At 45.8% G+C, this 18,912-nt stretch overlaps 1 protein-coding gene across 1 annotated transcript in view; it reads left to right on the top strand.

The window, feature by feature from the left end:
* LOC148534644 (glycoprotein-N-acetylgalactosamine 3-beta-galactosyltransferase 1-like) overlaps positions 1-18,912 on the top strand; it is a 200,459-nt gene that overhangs the window by 151,905 nt on the left and 29,642 nt on the right. The window contains exon 2 of the mRNA XM_088465924.1: positions 8,142-8,296. The gene's annotated coding sequence lies outside the window, so the exon portion shown is untranslated. The remainder of the gene's footprint in view (positions 1-8,141; positions 8,297-18,912) is intronic.

The following is an 18,912-nucleotide window of genomic DNA, read 5'->3' as shown; positions in this document are numbered from 1 at the left end:
CTTTGATCCAAACTCAGAATTAGCCTGACAGTGTGCCATGTCCCATGCAGTAAATGTACCAGGTCCTCTAAGTACTGAGGTGGATCTAGTCGCAAGCACACTATCTCCCTCTGGCACTAGGCGTGTATACAGTGACAGCTTGGAATGCAGGGCTGCATTTGGATCTAATCTTGTCACCTCACAGGAGACCTCTAATGACATCTAGGATTGTGTTAGTGCTCTATACCAGAGAACACTGAGCGTAGCTACACAGCGTGCATCTGTGAGAACATCTTCGTCAGTCACTGACCTCTGGACACTTTTTGTGAGTATACACAGGACAAAATGTTGTTAGCAGTGTGCTGTGTAAAATGTCATCATATACTTACACATTGTTGTTTATTGGTGGATAAAGTAGAGCATTGTACAGTGTATTCTCATATGTCTGAATCTTGTCCTATACTCTTGTTCTTTTCTTGTGCTTTTTCTGCAGCACTTTCCATATCTGTCACCCTCACCTGTAGCTGTAACTATGAGGTGTAATCAGTGTGACTATCTCTGCCTCTCAAGTTACTCGTTGTGACTGACATTAGCACTTTGCTCATTTACTACAAAGTTAATTATTAAGAGGGTGAACCATTGGAATTGTGTATATTTCATATGTAACTGAATGCATAGGGTAACTACAATTATCAGGGCCGTAGCTAGGGTAGTGTGGCCGGTGCCATCGCACATGGCACCACAGCTCAGGGGGCGCTGTTTGGGGATGTCAAATGTCTGTTTATTATATACAGGCAAAGCTTGTAAAATAGTTTTACTCTATGCAGTTATGTCATTTATATAATCATTTGCTGCTTGTATTATTTCCAGAGATAATTTAAACAACAACTTTATCAGAAGCAATGGACATACAGTAGGACTGCCATTGTGATACATATTAATCTCTTAACCAAAGCAAAATACACTGCAGGGTGTCTCATAGCCTACAGAATTTGTGATTTTAAGGGGCAAATTTACTAAGAATCGAGATAGGTCAAGTTTTTTTATTTTTAATCTCGATTTGCATCGCCTAAGCTCGGGCTTGTTTTTTTTTTTGGTTTTGGAAATTTACTAAGAAGCGAGTTTAGCTGAAAGTGAGATTTCCGATGGTGAAGCAAATCGAGATTTCTCTCCCGAGTTACAAGTGAAGATGAGATTACTGACTCGAGATTGCAGTGTTTTCTCACTGCAAATCTCGCCCGAGCTAGCAGCCTGCACATATCAGTGAGATATGTGCTGGCTACTTGTGTTCTACCTGTAAAAAACGGGTAGGTTTGTTAAAAAATAAGAAATGCGGTCCCCCCCAAAAACACTAACCAGCCCCGGACTTGTCAGCCTGTCCTGGTACCTAAAATTACGGAGAACAAAAGGAATAGGGTTCGTTTGTAAATTAGGTACCAGCACCAGGCTGCAGGAACAGGGCTGATTTTAAATATAGGGGCAAAAAATTGCATAGGGGTACCCCTATATTTAAAACCAGCCCTGGACCCTTACTATGAGGGCCTGATGCCACAGCCAGGGGAGCCCTTTCACCGGGACCCCAGCCGCAGCATCAGTCCTGACCGCTAGTCAGCCCAGGCCAGGGATCCCTACGGAGTTGAGTACCCCTCCAATCAAGGGGTACCCCTCTCCAGGGCACCCCTGGCCTAGGCTGATAGCCCTGTGCTATCCCCGCCACCCCTGGGCGGTGGGTGGCAGGTTGATAGTGTCGGTGTTGTGTAAAATTACAAAAATCAACATTGTCTTTCCAGTCGAGCTACAGGTGCCAGCAAGCCTCCCCCGCATGCTGGTACTTGGAGAACCACAAGTACCAGCATGCGGGGCATTAAGGGCCTGCTGGCACCTGTAGTTCACTGGGAAAGAAATGAGTAAAAAAAACACTGCACACACCGTGAACATCTGGCAGCAGGTAAGTCAGTGAATGTATGTTTGTGTGTAATAAAACTTTAATTTCATGGTGTGTGTAGTGTTTTTTTACTCAGGGGTGCCTTGGAGAGGGCTACTCCTTGATTAGAGGGGTACTCAACTCCCTGGCCTGGGCTGACTAGCGGTCAGGACTGATGCTGCGGCTGGGGGGCCCGGTGAAAGGGCTATCCTGGCTGTGGCATCAGCCCCCCGCTAGTAAGGGTCCAGGGCTGGTTTTAAATATATTTAAAACCAGCCCTGTCCCTGCTGCCTGGTGCTGGTACCTAATTTACGGGGTAACCCTATTCATTTTGGTCCCCATAATTTTAGGTACCAGGACAAGCTGGCAAGTGCGGGGCTGGTTAGTGTTTTTTGGGGGGGGACCTCACGTAATTTTTTCCAAAAATGAAAAAATAAATAAATATTTAGGCATGTTTCTGCATAACTCGCTGATCAGAAGGTGAGTGTTTAAAACGGCAATTTGAAAGGCATCTCTCCCGAGATTGTAATCTCGATTCTTGGTAAATTTGAGAGATGTATATCTGACAGTAAAAAACTGACCGATTTTTGCCGATGGCGAGTAAAGGCGAGATTTACATCTCGTGAGAGAAAAAATAGTGAGAAAACCAAACTCACTAAAAAACCCACCCGAGTTTGCACTTAGTAAATTTGCGAGATGAAAAACATGCCTAAAAACACACGAGATTGTCATCTCGACCACACTCGAATCTTAGTAAATTTACCCCTAAGACTTAAGAAGCATATGAGCTTCTGTAAGGGTGTAGCTCATTGATTGCTTTGGAGCAAACTTCAGTCACTTTTTATTTAACTATTAATATTTTTTTATTTTCTCCTTTCTGATTTGCATTGGATCGCTAAAAGCAGATATTTCAACCGATTATTAATTCTCATATTTTGTTTCCAATATTACTAGTGTATTCTATATAATTTGTGATATCTGAGGCTTAGATGTGAGATCATTTGTGGCTTGGACAGAGAAAAGTGATGAAAGTATGCGACTTTACTTGAAAAGCAGGATCTGTAACTGGTGGCTTACTTTCAGTGTAAGGCTGGTCACACACCTAAAGATTAACTTTCTAACAATCTAACTAATTGGCTGGTTGGAAAGATAATCTAGTAATGTATGGGAGCAAATGACAATCGGCTTTTCGCTTCAAAGTGCTAGAAAACGTTCACACAAGTTGGTTGAATCAAACGGTTTTCATCAAATTGTCTAAATGACTGTTTTTGTCCGTTTTATCAGTGTTTAGGAGCAAATTGGTATCTATTGCTCTTATACATGACCAGCTATTTCTTCCAAGTAGCCTCAAGGTGGCTCGAAGGACTCAAAAGTGTGATATGGTCTGGAGTAGTATGTCTGTGACCAGGCACGCCGGGCTCAGGTGAAGGGGGCGTGTCCTAATCACGGGAAGTGCGGCCACGCCCCCTTAGGAGAAAAGTGTTTTCGCTGCGCCGCTGGGGAGGGGGGTGCTGTGAGCCCCTCAGCACAGTGCATAGCCAATGTCATCTCTCTCCCCACAGGCATAGGAGACTGCTGCAGTCTCCCAGTGCAGCCCAGCACACAGCAGCATGTGCTGGGCTGCTGTGATTTAAGAGGGAGGGGGGGCGGCTCCGGGCCCCTCCAGTAAGCCCGGGTAATTAGTACCCGCTCCCCCCCTTTTTCGGCGCCCCTGTCTGTGACACAACAGCCAATGCCAAACAGTTCCTTACTCCCTACAAGGGAGAGCTAGAACATATAATGGATCTGTTCAATAAAGTATCATAGCTCTAAACAACATCATGGATCACAAAACTTTTACCGGTACTCATCTGATTGGTGTGAGCTGCAGAGTGCAATAGGAAAATTACCAGAGAGTGTAATGACATAACAATGGAATACATCAGATTGTTATCATGGATAAATTAAAATAAAAGTTTTCACTTGAGCAGTTAATAAAAGTGACGTAAATGTATTAAAATAAAAAATAATAATAAAAAATTGTTAAAAAAAACACAGTAACTATCACAGATAGGCAAATAATTGATAGAACTAAAAATAAAACAAAATCAAAATGAAAAAGCCTTACTGGAATGTTGTGACGCATTTCACAGCACGTATCCGCTTATTTAGGTGCTGTAAAGAAGATTGCCAAAAAGTTTGATCTTCATAGATTTCCTAGATGTAGACACTGGCATCTCCATTGGCAGTGAGTGTAATCTTCATCAGAATGAGCATGGCGCATTGGTATTGCGCATCTGCACAAAACGCACCAATTAGAATGAATCAGGAATGATATATTACAATATGTAGATGTAAAATTAGTAGATTCTAACAGTTGTGCATTATATGATATAGAACCATTATAGTTTGGGTTATGTGTTAGCTGCATAAAAGGGAAAAAAAAGAGTTGCTGGTTACTGACAGTAGGGAAAACCACAGAATTACTGCTGGCATAATCAGTGATGATAACAACAGGGTGACAGAGTAAAGGTGCCCATCCACTAGGCGTTTTTAATTGAGCGATTGAACGATAACGATATCGTTATCATTCAATCATTCATAAATCGTTTAAAAATCGTTGGCAAATCATTCAGAAAAATGTTTAAAATGATCTGCGATGCGTGCGCCCTTTGGTCGTTTAGACATCTATCATTGGGCAAACATGCTGGACAACCTGACAATAATGTCGGGTTCAGCGTGTTTGCAGATGATCGATTGTGCCTACACTGAATGACTGCTCGTTCAGTGTAGGCACATCACAGGCAGAGAAACTACAGCACCATTACAATGTTGGAATCATGCTCTCGTTTTTCCGTCTGCTAGTGGAAGGGCAACTTAAGTCTACACTGTCTCATATGGCTCCTGCACAGATCTAAACAATTGTTAGCGGGAAGGCTGAAAATGCGCCCAAAACTCTGAAAATGAAGTTTACAGAGTTTTAGCCACATTCTCATACTGTATGTAGCCAGTTCCTATGGGCTTCTTATCACATTTCCTTCTGAGTCCTTCCAGTGTTCCCTGCAGCGCACTAATCATATGCGTATGTACAGAATGGACTCCTGGGTCATGAACCTAGAAGTCCTTCTGTTGCAAAAGATACCTCTTATCAGGAGACCTGTCCTTTGTGGTTTTTATCGCATTTCTAGGTACATACTGGCGTTATTAACGCTGGTATGTTCCCTATAAGTGGCGGGATATATCACATCCATGATGCAATGCTTATTACAGCCCTGCGAGTGGAAAGGAATCAGCATACAGTATTGTTTTTCTGGAGGTAGAATGAGAATTAAATTGTTGTGTATTCAGCAATTGTTCTCCCCACGGGCTGGCGGTGGCACAGAGGTGATTCAGTGTCAGATAACTGCTGCAAGGGGTATAAAAGAAGGAGTGGCAAAGTAACCACGTTTTGTAGATGCACCTAGTAATATAGTTACAATAATACTTCACTTTTATTTGTAATGTTAAAATTTTTGTTCTGTTACTCTGTTATTTTTAAAAACAGCTAAATATTTAACAAATTGGAAAAATAAGGACAATCATTCATATATACTGTAACAATAAGAATAGCAAGTGGGGATTCGTTACTTGTACGTTTTGTGTTTAGGAAATCTGAAATCAATATAAACAAAGACACATAAAAACATATGTCAGTAGTTATTTCACGTGCATGCTCTATACTTGCATTACAAAATCGACAAGCATGCTGTAAACAAATAAATCACATTCAAGCATACTTACCTACTCTCCTGGAAGATCTGGGAGATTCACGATTTTTTGGGTAGGATCTCTCTAATCCCGTATACTTCCTAGTGAGTTGGGTAGGATGGGGAGATAATATTGGGCATCAGTCTGTTCTGGTGAGATCAATATGACGCGATTGTAGAAGAATCCCATAATTTTAGCCTCCTCCCTCCTCCATGTGGTCCCGAGATTTGTGCCATTTTGCCATGACAGGCGGGGCCTATTGATGTGAAGAGCCCAGACCACCCCTCGGAGTGGTCAAGTGCATCTCCTCTCCGGGCTTCTCCTGGACAAGATAAATAAAAAGTCATCAAGTATGCATTCAAGGTAACTTACCAATAGCACCATGAAGTGGTAGATGGCTCATTGAGATGTAGTCAGCATCCAGACAGAATCCCGATACTCACAATACTGGTGGCGGGATCCTGATGGGTGAGAACGCCGACAACTTCTAACGATAAGTATGAGGTTTAGGGTTAGGCTATAGGAGGGTGGGGTTAGGGTTAGGCTGCGTGAGGGGAGGGTTAGAGTTAGGCTGTGGGAGGGGTGGGTTGGGGCTAGTATTAGGATAAGGGTTAGCCTGAAAATACTTACCAAAATGCGTCGCCATTTTCACTGTCGGGATCCCACTGCCGGCATTCTGACCGGCGGTATTCTAACTGTCAGGATGCCGTACCCAACCCGACTCATCATGTACAAGCAAATGTGTGCAACTAAGACTTCTGAATTTTATTTAGAAACAGAAAGATAGTTTTCATAGTGGTTTACAGCTGTGTCCTTGGGGATTCTTTTGTGTTTTGTGTAAATAGCCCCTCTCTTCCTAGCACCTGCTTCATATAGTCATTTTAGCAAATTCCATTTTGTGTAAGAGAGGCATAAATGGGCTTAGTAGCTGGCATGAAATGCTGGTTCTTTTTGTGCCATTTTGGAGGCTCACAGTTTAAAAATACATGAATGTATGATACAATAAGGGATGCTCGTTGTTTAAAGTTAGCTCCACTCTTAGCAGAAGTGCCAAAATGTGGCAAATGTCTTTTTATATATTTGCAAATATATGTAATTAAGACTTTTTTCATTTTCAAATAGAATTATCGCTTTTTAACTGGTCTACAGTAATGTGCTACATGGAACAAAATATTAGATGAATATGTTATATATATGTGCACCATATGTGCCTACCTTTGAGTAGTATTTCAGGGAGATTGTGAAAACAACACCTATGCACGCAGTGCTGAAGAAGACAAGTATGTCACACAATTGATTTCTGTCCAGCTAAAAATTAACCCCAAAGCAGTTACATAGTTCGGCTCTGGATTAAGATTGCATGGGGCCCTAGGCAAGACACTCGCTTGGCACATTTCCAGGCAGCTGCATGCATTAGCATATTTTCCCACAGCATCTGCGTACGGGATCGCCGCTGCGATTGCATTAGCATCCACATCTGAATTAGGCCCTCAGACAGCTAACACATGGAGCTATTTGCACCTGCATAGGAAACCTTGTAAAATATTTCTCCTGCACTTGCTCATGAATATCACTAATCAGGCGATATTCTAAAACGGTTGTAATCAGTCCTTTATTGTCTCCTCTACAGAGACACAGCTAGGAATCTGTATGATATACTGACAGGCGGGATTCTGGCAGTCAGAATTGTTGGTACAGTATGCTAACCCTCCACCTCTCCCTACCCCAGTGTCGGACTGGGTAATGAAGGGTGCACGGGGGGAATGCAGTGGTAGGGGCCCTTGTTTAAGGGGAGTCGCCAGCCACCAGAGGCACTTAGTTAACCAATAGGCAAATCTTGTTGTAGTTTGTATAGAAATGAACCAAGCACCCATGTTGATCAGTGGTACTACTCCACCAGGTCACTGATCATCTACTCCACCAGGTCACTGATAAATGTATGATTTGAGATCTGGAACCAGAGACAGACATAGTAGAGCGTGGGCTCTCAGGCAGTGGGGCCCACCGGGGATTTCCCCTGTACCCCTGTGGGCCTGTCCAACCCTGCCCTACCCTAACCCTTCCTCCCTGGTGCATAACCCTATCCCTACCCCCTTAATGCCTGAACCTAACCTCCCCCTCCCCGCACCCTAAACCTAACCCTCCCTCCTTAGTGCCTAACCCTTCCCCTAGTGCCAACCCCGTTACTTACCTTCGGCATCCCGGCAGTCAGGATGCCGGTGCCAGGATTCTGACCGGCGTCGGTATTCTGGCGCCGGTTATGTAAGCGTCGGCATCCCGACCTCCGGGATGCCGAACGCATACCCACAGCTAAACATTTCAGTGCCATGGACAAGAGGGAACACTGGTACCCCCTTCCCATCCCCTCTCCATCTTGGTGGGTGTATATTTTCTTATTCCAAGGGGGCAGGTAACAGCTAGAGTAATCATGGCCATTTTACTGTTGGGGCATGCCTAGTCCTTTATAATTCTAAACTTCTGCTCTTCTGCTCTCTCCTGCATGGTTTTGCAGCTTTGTGTACCGGGTGTTGCCATTGGTGTCCAAAGTTGCTTGGTTTGATCAATCCTGGAATGCTGGGGCCCTGTTTGGAAGAGAGATAGGTACAGCACCCCCTCTCATAGCATCGGGATCCTGGTTCCAGAATCCTGACCGCCGGCATCCCGAAGGTAAGTTTCGGGGGAAAGATGAGGGTTAGCAGTTAGGGTTTGGCACCAGGGGGGGAGGGTGGGTTAGGTTTAGGGTGCAGGGAGGGGAAGGTTAGGTTTAGGCATTAGGGGGTGAGGCTAGGTTCAGGCACCGGGGAGGGAGGGTTAGGGAAGGGGTACAGGTTAGCGTTAGGAGTACTTACCTACGGGTGTCGGGATTCTGACTGTCGGGATGCTGCTATCGGTATTCTAACTGGCGGCATCCTGACTGCCGGAACCCCATACCTACCCCAGAGAGAGAGAGAGATACTATATTATGGTCTAATTATAAAAGCTGCAAAAAGCTGTAGAAAATGTTGCATTATAGGGTGCGTTACTGCGCTTCCCTCCATAGTGCTTCACACCTGAAGTATTTGGCCATGCCTAACCAAGATGACAGCCATAAATTAGTCTGCACATGCGTGGCGCCATCTTGGCTCTTCACTGTATTGGAGCACCATGGTGTTACATGGCGGTGTACCACTTAGTTCCATGGGTGATCATACATATCCTGCTGCCATCTCCTACATACATGACTGGCTGGTCTGCTGTATGCTCCACTCCATCTCCGCTACAATATGTGTATCTGTGAGCACGGCTGTACTATTACTGCACTATAAATAAACCAAAGCAACTGGTTAAGTCTTTCCGGCTGGTGTACTCCAATAGTTCTTCCTGCTGGTGTCTACTATTCACCATCTTGTGTACATTACAGAATAGTACACATATAAACAGACAGCAATCATTTCATATATCCATACTTAGTAATCTGTAAACTGCAGAGAAATCCAATTTTCTCTGATATTTTTCCATAAGTTTCTTATATTCTTGCAGCCCCCATAGCTGATTTCTCCCATAGGGCATTGCTTTCTCAGAACCATTCTGGTCATGTGCAGGATATGAACTGGGCTACTAAGATATGTTACTTTCTTTTTCCATTTGTGAAGGACAACAACAAAAGTATGCTGCATACGTGTGGCTTTCATAGTATCTGTCCCGGTATGTCTATTTAAATATGTAGATGTTCAGTATATCACATACTGTATCTTACCAAATAGACCCCATAATCTTGTCAGATTCTTAGTAGGGGTGAGCGGGTTCGGATTTCTGAAATCCGAACCCCCCCGAGCCCCCCCGATCCGAGTCAGGCTCGACTTTTCCCGCCTGACTCGGATCTGAAATCGAGGCAAAACGTCATCATCCCGCCTTCCGAGTCTCGCGGGTTTTGGATCCTATATAAGGTACCCGCGTCGGTGCCATTTTCTCACTCGGCTGTGGACAGTGAAGAGGGAGGGTGGGAGTTAGGGCTGTGTAATGTAGTGTAGTGTAGTGTAGTGCTGCTGTTGTCCACTACTTCAAAGTCCATAGGGGCTGGCTGTGTTGTGCTGTGCTGCTGTTGTTAATAGGGGCTGTGTCCACTACTTCAAAGTCCATAGGGGCTGGCTGGACTGTGTTGTGCAGTCAGTTCTCCATAGGGGCTGTGTCCACTCCAGAGTCCTGTGCAGTGTCCCAGTCCTAAAGGGGTGCTGTAGTGTTGTCCAGGGGGTGCTCTGTCCATCAGGGGTGTTCCCCCCAAGTGCTAAAAAAATAAAATATTTTCTGTGTTTGTGAATTGTGTGCGCAGTAGCCGCACGTGCATCAACAAAGTAGTGCCAAGCGTGCGCCTGTGTCATAAGTAAAGGGCCGGCTGGCTTGACCGTTAAAGGGTGCTGTAACCCCCAAAGTACACTCCAGTCCAAACCAAAAAAAAAATTATTTTCTGTGTTTGTGAATTGTGTGCGCAGTAGCCGCACGTGCATCAACAAAGTAGTGCCAAGCGTGCGCCTGTGTCATAAGTAAAGGGCCGGCTGGCTTGACCGTTAAAGGGTGCTGTAACCCCCGAAAGTACACTCCAGTCCAAACCAAAAAAAAATTATTTTCTGTGTTTGTGAATTGTGTGCGCAGTAGCCGCGCGTGCATCAACAAAGTAGTGCCAAGTGTGCGCCTGTGTCATAAGTAAAGAGCCGGCTGGCTTGACCGTTAAAGGGTGCTGTAACCCCCAAAGTACTCTCCAGTCCAAACCAAAAAAAAATTATTTTCTGTGTTTGTGAATTGTGTGCGCAGTAGCCGCACGTGCATCAACAAAGTAGTGCCAAGCGTGCGCCTGTGTCATAAGTAAAGGGCCGGCTGGCTTGACCGTTAAAGGGTGCTGTAACCCCCAAAGTACACTCCAGTCCAAACAAAAAAAAAATATATTTTCTGTGTTTGCGAATTGTGTGCGCAGTAGCCGCACGTGCATCAACAAAGTAGTGCCAGGCGTGCGCCTGTGTCATAAGTAAAGGGCCGGCTGGCTTGACCGTTAAAGGATGCTGTAACCCCCGAAAGTACACTCCAGTCCAAACCAAAAAAAAAAATATTTTCTGTGTTTGTGAATTGTGTGCGCCGTAGCCGCACGTGCATCAACAAAGTAGTGACAAGCGTGCGCCTGTGTCATAAGTAAAGGGCCGGCTGGCTTGACCGTTAAAGGGTGCTGTAACCCCCAAAGTACACTCCAGTCCAAACCAAAAAAAAAATTATTTTCTGTGTTTGTGAATTGTGTGCGCAGTAGCCGCACGTGCATCAACAAAGTAGTGCCAAGCGTGCGCCTGTCATAAGTAAAGGGCCGGCTGGCTTGACCGTTAAAGGGTGCTGTAACCCCCAAAGTACACTCCAGTCCAAACCAAAAAAAAAATTATTTTCTGTGTTTGTGAATTGTGTGCGCAGTAGCCGCACGTGCATCAACAAAGTAGTGCCAAGCGTGCGCCTGTGTCATAAGTAAAGGGCCGGCTGGCTTGACCGTTAAAGGGTGCTGTAACCCCCGAAAGTACACTCCAGTCCAAACCAAAAAAAAATTATTTTCTGTGTTTGTGAATTGTGTGCGCAGTAGCCGCACGTGCATCAACAAAGTAGTGCCAAGTGTGCGCCTGTGTCATAAGTAAAGAGCCGGCTGGCTTGACCGTTAAAGGGTGCTGTAACCCCCAAAGTACTCTCCAGTCCAAACCAAAAAAAAATTATTTTCTGTGTTTGTGAATTGTGTGCGCAGTAGCCGCACGTGCATCAACAAAGTAGTGCCAAGCGTGCGCCTGTGTCATAAGTAAAGGGCCGGCTGGCTTGACCGTTAAAGGGTGCTGTAACCCCCAAAGTACACTCCAGTCCAAACAAAAAAAAAATATATTTTCTGTGTTTGCGAATTGTGTGCGCAGTAGCCGCACGTGCATCAACAAAGTAGTGCCAGGCGTGCGCCTGTGTCATAAGTAAAGGGCCGGCTGGCTTGACCGTTAAAGGATGCTGTAACCCCCGAAAGTACACTCCAGTCCAAACCAAAAAAAAAAATATTTTCTGTGTTTGTGAATTGTGTGCGCCGTAGCCGCACGTGCATCAACAAAGTAGTGACAAGCGTGCGCCTGTGTCATAAGTAAAGGGCCGGCTGGCTTGACCGTTAAAGGGTGCTGTAACCCCCAAAGTACACTCCAGTCCAAACCAAAAAAAAAATTATTTTCTGTGTTTGTGAATTGTGTGCGCAGTAGCCGCACGTGCATCAACAAAGTAGTGCCAAGCGTGCGCCTGTCATAAGTAAAGGGCCGGCTGGCTTGACCGTTAAAGGGTGCTGTAACCCCCAAAGTACACTCCAGTCCAAACCAAAAAAAAAATTATTTTCTGTGTTTGTGAATTGTGTGCGCAGTAGCCGCACGTGCATCAACAAAGTAGTGCCAAGCGTGCGCCTGTGTCATAAGTAAAGGGCCGGCTGGCTTGACCGTTAAAGGGTGCTGTAACCCCCGAAAGTACACTCCAGTCCAAACCAAAAAAAAATTATTTTCTGTGTTTGTGAATTGTGTGCGCAGTAGCCGCACGTGCATCAACAAAGTAGTGCCAAGCGTGCGCCTGTGTCATAAGTAAAGAGCCGGCTGGCTTGACCGTTAAAGGGTGCTGTAACCCCCAAAGTACTCTCCAGTCCAAACCAAAAAAAAAATTATTTTCTGTGTTTGTGAATTGTGTGCGCAGTAGCCGCACGTGCATCAACAAAGTAGTGCCAAGCATGCGCCTGTGTCATAAGTAAAGGGCCGGCTGGCTTGACCGTTAAAGGGTGCTGTAACCCCCAAAGTACACTCCAGTCCAAACCAAAAAAAAAAATATTTTCTGTGTTTGCGAATTGTGTGCGCAGTAGCCGCACGTGCATCAACAAAGTAGTGCCAAGCGTGCGCCTGTGTCATAAGTAAAGGGCCGGCTGGCTTGACCGTTAAAGGGTGCTGTAACGCCCGAAAGTACACTCCAGTCCAAACCAAAAAAAAATTATTTTCTGTGTTTGTGAATTGTGTGCGCAGTAGCCGCACGTGCATCAACAAAGTAGTGCCAAGCGTGCGCCTGTGTCATAAGTAAAGGGCCAGCTGGCTTGACCGTTAAGGGTGCTGTAACCCCCGAAAGTACACTCCAGTCCAAACCAAAAAAAAAATTATTTTCTGTGTTTGTGAATTGTGTGCGCAGTAGCCGCACGTGCATCAACAAAGTAGTGCCAAGCGTGCGCCTGTGTCATAAGTAAAGGGCCGGCTGGCTTGACCGTTAAAGGGTGCTGTATCCCCCAAAGTACACTCCAGTCCAAACCAAAAAAAAATTATTTTCTGTGTTTGTGAATTGTGTGCGCAGTAGCCGCACGTGCATCAACAAAGTAGTGCCAAGCGTGCGCCTGTGTCATAAGTAAAGGGCCGGCTGGCTTGACCGTTAAAGGGTGCTGTAACCCCCGAAAGTACACTCCAGTCCAAACCAAAAAAAAATTATTTTCTGTGTTTGTGAATTGTGTGCGCAGTAGCCGCACGTGCATCAACAAAGTAGTGCCAAGTGTGCGCCTGTGTCATAAGTAAAGAGCCGGCTGGCTTGACCGTTAAAGGGTGCTGTAACCCCCAAAGTACTCTCCAGTCCAAACCAAAAAAAAATTATTTTCTGTGTTTGTGAATTGTGTGCGCAGTAGCCGCACGTGCATCAACAAAGTAGTGCCAAGCGTGCGCCTGTGTCATAAGTAAAGGGCCGGCTGGCTTGACCGTTAAAGGGTGCTGTAACCCCCAAAGTACACTCCAGTCCAAACAAAAAAAAAATATATTTTCTGTGTTTGCGAATTGTGTGCGCAGTAGCCGCACGTGCATCAACAAAGTAGTGCCAGGCGTGCGCCTGTGTCATAAGTAAAGGGCCGGCTGGCTTGACCGTTAAAGGATGCTGTAACCCCCGAAAGTACACTCCAGTCCAAACCAAAAAAAAAAATATTTTCTGTGTTTGTGAATTGTGTGCGCCGTAGCCGCACGTGCATCAACAAAGTAGTGACAAGCGTGCGCCTGTGTCATAAGTAAAGGGCCGGCTGGCTTGACCGTTAAAGGGTGCTGTAACCCCCAAAGTACACTCCAGTCCAAACCAAAAAAAAAATTATTTTCTGTGTTTGTGAATTGTGTGCGCAGTAGCCGCACGTGCATCAACAAAGTAGTGCCAAGCGTGCGCCTGTCATAAATAAAGGGCCGGCTGGCTTGACCGTTAAAGGGTGCTGTAACCCCCAAAGTACACTCCAGTCCAAACCAAAAAAAAAATTATTTTCTGTGTTTGTGAATTGTGTGCGCAGTAGCCGCACGTGCATCAACAAAGTAGTGCCAAGCGTGCGCCTGTGTCATAAGTAAAGGGCCGGCTGGCTTGACCGTTAAAGGGTGCTGTAACCCCCGAAAGTACACTCCAGTCCAAACCAAAAAAAAATTATTTTCTGTGTTTGTGAATTGTGTGCGCAGTAGCCGCACGTGCATCAACAAAGTAGTGCCAAGTGTGCGCCTGTGTCATAAGTAAAGAGCCGGCTGGCTTGACCGTTAAAGGGTGCTGTAACCCCCAAAGTACTCTCCAGTCCAAACCAAAAAAAAATTATTTTCTGTGTTTGTGAATTGTGTGCGCAGTAGCCGCACGTGCATCAACAAAGTAGTGCCAAGCGTGCGCCTGTGTCATAAGTAAAGGGCCGGCTGGCTTGACCGTTAAAGGGTGCTGTAACCCCCAAAGTACACTCCAGTCCAAACAAAAAAAAAATATATTTTCTGTGTTTGCGAATTGTGTGCGCAGTAGCCGCACGTGCATCAACAAAGTAGTGCCAGGCGTGCGCCTGTGTCATAAGTAAAGGGCCGGCTGGCTTGACCGTTAAAGGATGCTGTAACCCCCGAAAGTACACTCCAGTCCAAACCAAAAAAAAAAATATTTTCTGTGTTTGTGAATTGTGTGCGCCGTAGCCGCACGTGCATCAACAAAGTAGTGACAAGCGTGCGCCTGTGTCATAAGTAAAGGGCCGGCTGGCTTGACCGTTAAAGGGTGCTGTAACCCCCAAAGTACACTCCAGTCCAAACCAAAAAAAAAATTATTTTCTGTGTTTGTGAATTGTGTGCGCAGTAGCCGCACGTGCATCAACAAAGTAGTGCCAAGCGTGCGCCTGTCATAAGTAAAGGGCCGGCTGGCTTGACCGTTAAAGGGTGCTGTAACCCCCAAAGTACACTCCAGTCCAAACCAAAAAAAAAATTATTTTCTGTGTTTGTGAATTGTGTGCGCAGTAGCCGCACGTGCATCAACAAAGTAGTGCCAAGCGTGCGCCTGTGTCATAAGTAAAGGGCCGGCTGGCTTGACCGTTAAAGGGTGCTGTAACCCCCGAAAGTACACTCCAGTCCAAACCAAAAAAAAATTATTTTCTGTGTTTGTGAATTGTGTGCGCAGTAGCCGCACGTGCATCAACAAAGTAGTGCCAAGCGTGCGCCTGTGTCATAAGTAAAGAGCCGGCTGGCTTGACCGTTAAAGGGTGCTGTAACCCCCAAAGTACTCTCCAGTCCAAACCAAAAAAAAAATTATTTTCTGTGTTTGTGAATTGTGTGCGCAGTAGCCGCACGTGCATCAACAAAGTAGTGCCAAGCATGCGCCTGTGTCATAAGTAAAGGGCCGGCTGGCTTGACCGTTAAAGGGTGCTGTAACCCCCAAAGTACACTCCAGTCCAAACCAAAAAAAAAAATATTTTCTGTGTTTGCGAATTGTGTGCGCAGTAGCCGCACGTGCATCAACAAAGTAGTGCCAAGCGTGCGCCTGTGTCATAAGTAAAGGGCCGGCTGGCTTGACCGTTAAAGGGTGCTGTAACGCCCGAAAGTACACTCCAGTCCAAACCAAAAAAAAATTATTTTCTGTGTTTGTGAATTGTGTGCGCAGTAGCCGCACGTGCATCAACAAAGTAGTGCCAAGCGTGCGCCTGTGTCATAAGTAAAGGGCCAGCTGGCTTGACCGTTAAGGGTGCTGTAACCCCCGAAAGTACACTCCAGTCCAAACCAAAAAAAAAATTATTTTCTGTGTTTGTGAATTGTGTGCGCAGTAGCCGCACGTGCATCAACAAAGTAGTGCCAAGCGTGCGCCTGTGTCATAAGTAAAGGGCCGGCTGGCTTGACCGTTAAAGGGTGCTGTATCCCCCAAAGTACACTCCAGTCCAAACCAAAAAAAAATTATTTTCTGTGTTTGTGAATTGTGTGCGCAGTAGCCGCACGTGCATCAACAAAGTAGTGCCAAGCGTGCGCCTGTGTCATAAGTAAAGGGCCGGCTGGCTTGACCGTTAAAGGGTGCTGTAACCCCCGAAAGTACACTCCAGTCCAAACCAAAAAAAAATTATTTTCTGTGTTTGTGAATTGTGTGCGCAGTAGCCGCACGTGCATCAACAAAGTAGTGCCAAGTGTGCGCCTGTGTCATAAGTAAAGAGCCGGCTGGCTTGACCGTTAAAGGGTGCTGTAACCCCCAAAGTACTCTCCAGTCCAAACCAAAAAAAAATTATTTTCTGTGTTTGTGAATTGTGTGCGCAGTAGCCGCACGTGCATCAACAAAGTAGTGCCAAGCGTGCGCCTGTGTCATAAGTAAAGGGCCGGCTGGCTTGACCGTTAAAGGGTGCTGTAACCCCCAAAGTACACTCCAGTCCAAACAAAAAAAAAATATATTTTCTGTGTTTGCGAATTGTGTGCGCAGTAGCCGCACGTGCATCAACAAAGTAGTGCCAGGCGTGCGCCTGTGTCATAAGTAAAGGGCCGGCTGGCTTGACCGTTAAAGGATGCTGTAACCCCCGAAAGTACACTCCAGTCCAAACCAAAAAAAAAAATATTTTCTGTGTTTGTGAATTGTGTGCGCCGTAGCCGCACGTGCATCAACAAAGTAGTGACAAGCGTGCGCCTGTGTCATAAGTAAAGGGCCGGCTGGCTTGACCGTTAAAGGGTGCTGTAACCCCCAAAGTACACTCCAGTCCAAACCAAAAAAAAAATTATTTTCTGTGTTTGTGAATTGTGTGCGCAGTAGCCGCACGTGCATCAACAAAGTAGTGCCAAGCGTGCGCCTGTCATAAGTAAAGGGCCGGCTGGCTTGACCGTTAAAGGGTGCTGTAACCCCCAAAGTACACTCCAGTCCAAACCAAAAAAAAAATTATTTTCTGTGTTTGTGAATTGTGTGCGCAGTAGCCGCACGTGCATCAACAAAGTAGTGCCAAGCGTGCGCCTGTGTCATAAGTAAAGGGCCGGCTGGCTTGACCGTTAAAGGGTGCTGTAACCCCCGAAAGTACACTCCAGTCCAAACCAAAAAAAAATTATTTTCTGTGTTTGTGAATTGTGTGCGCAGTAGCCGCACGTGCATCAACAAAGTAGTGCCAAGTGTGCGCCTGTGTCATAAGTAAAGAGCCGGCTGGCTTGACCGTTAAAGGGTGCTGTAACCCCCAAAGTACTCTCCAGTCCAAACCAAAAAAAAATTATTTTCTGTGTTTGTGAATTGTGTGCGCAGTAGCCGCACGTGCATCAACAAAGTAGTGCCAAGCGTGCGCCTGTGTCATAAGTAAAGGGCCGGCTGGCTTGACCGTTAAAGGGTGCTGTAACCCCCAAAGTACACTCCAGTCCAAACAAAAAAAAAATATATTTTCTGTGTTTGCGAATTGTGTGCGCAGTAGCCGCACGTGCATCAACAAAGTAGTGCCAGGCGTGCGCCTGTGTCATAAGTAAAGGGCCGGCTGGCTTGACCGTTAAAGGATGCTGTAACCCCCGAAAGTACACTCCAGTCCAAACCAAAAAAAAAAATATTTTCTGTGTTTGTGAATTGTGTGCGCCGTAGCCGCACGTGCATCAACAAAGTAGTGACAAGCGTGCGCCTGTGTCATAAGTAAAGGGCCGGCTGGCTTGACCGTTAAAGGGTGCTGTAACCCCCAAAGTACACTCCAGTCCAAACCAAAAAAAAAATTATTTTCTGTGTTTGTGAATTGTGTGCGCAGTAGCCGCACGTGCATCAACAAAGTAGTGCCAAGCGTGCGCCTGTCATAAGTAAAGGGCCGGCTGGCTTGACCGTTAAAGGGTGCTGTAACCCCCAAAGTACACTCCAGTCCAAACCAAAAAAAAAATTATTTTCTGTGTTTGTGAATTGTGTGCGCAGTAGCCGCACGTGCATCAACAAAGTAGTGCCAAGCGTGCGCCTGTGTCATAAGTAAAGGGCCGGCTGGCTTGACCGTTAAAGGGTGCTGTAACCCCCGAAAGTACACTCCAGTCCAAACCAAAAAAAAATTATTTTCTGTGTTTGTGAATTGTGTGCGCAGTAGCCGCACGTGCATCAACAAAGTAGTGCCAAGCGTGCGCCTGTGTCATAAGTAAAGAGCCGGCTGGCTTGACCGTTAAAGGGTGCTGTAACCCCCAAAGTACTCTCCAGTCCAAACCAAAAAAAAAATTATTTTCTGTGTTTGTGAATTGTGTGCGCAGTAGCCGCACGTGCATCAACAAAGTAGTGCCAAGCATGCGCCTGTGTCATAAGTAAAGGGCCGGCTGGCTTGACCGTTAAAGGGTGCTGTAACCCCCAAAGTACACTCCAGTCCAAACCAAAAAAAAAAATATTTTCTGTGTTTGCGAATTGTGTGCGCAGTAGCCGCACGTGCATCAACAAAGTAGTGCCAAGCGTGCGCCTGTGTCATAAGTAAAGGGCCGGCTGGCTTGACCGTTAAAGGGTGCTGTAACGCCCGAAAGTACACTCCAGTCCAAACCAAAAAAAAATTATTTTCTGTGTTTGTGAATTGTGTGCGCAGTAGCCGCACGTGCATCAACAAAGTAGTGCCAAGCGTGCGCCTGTGTCATAAGTAAAGGGCCAGCTGGCTTGACCGTTAAGGGTGCTGTAACCCCCGAAAGTACACTCCAGTCCAAACCAAAAAAAAAATTATTTTCTGTGTTTGTGAATTGTGTGCGCAGTAGCCGCACGTGCATCAACAAAGTAGTGCCAAGCGTGCGCCTGTGTCATAAGTAAAGGGCCGGCTGGCTTGACCGTTAAAGGGTGCTGTATCCCCCAAAGTACACTCCAGTCCAAACCAAAAAAAAATTATTTTCTGTGTTTGTGAATTGTGTGCGCAGTAGCCGCACGTGCATCAACAAAGTAGTGCCAAGCGTGCGCCTGTGTCATAAGTAAAGGGCCGGCTGGCTTGACCGTTAAAGGGTGCTGTAACCCCCAAAGTACACTCCAGTCCAAACCAAAAAAAAAAATATTTTCTGTGTTTAGCCGCACGTATATATCAAATCAATATAACATAAATGGAGGACCAA

The sequence above is a fragment of the Taudactylus pleione genome, unplaced genomic scaffold (genome assembly GCF_031769625.1).
Source record: "Taudactylus pleione unplaced genomic scaffold, aTauple2 ptg000065l, whole genome shotgun sequence".
NCBI classification, from domain to species: Eukaryota; Metazoa; Chordata; class Amphibia; order Anura; family Myobatrachidae; genus Taudactylus; species Taudactylus pleione.
This window is presented reverse-complemented; position numbering and strand designations above follow the sequence as displayed.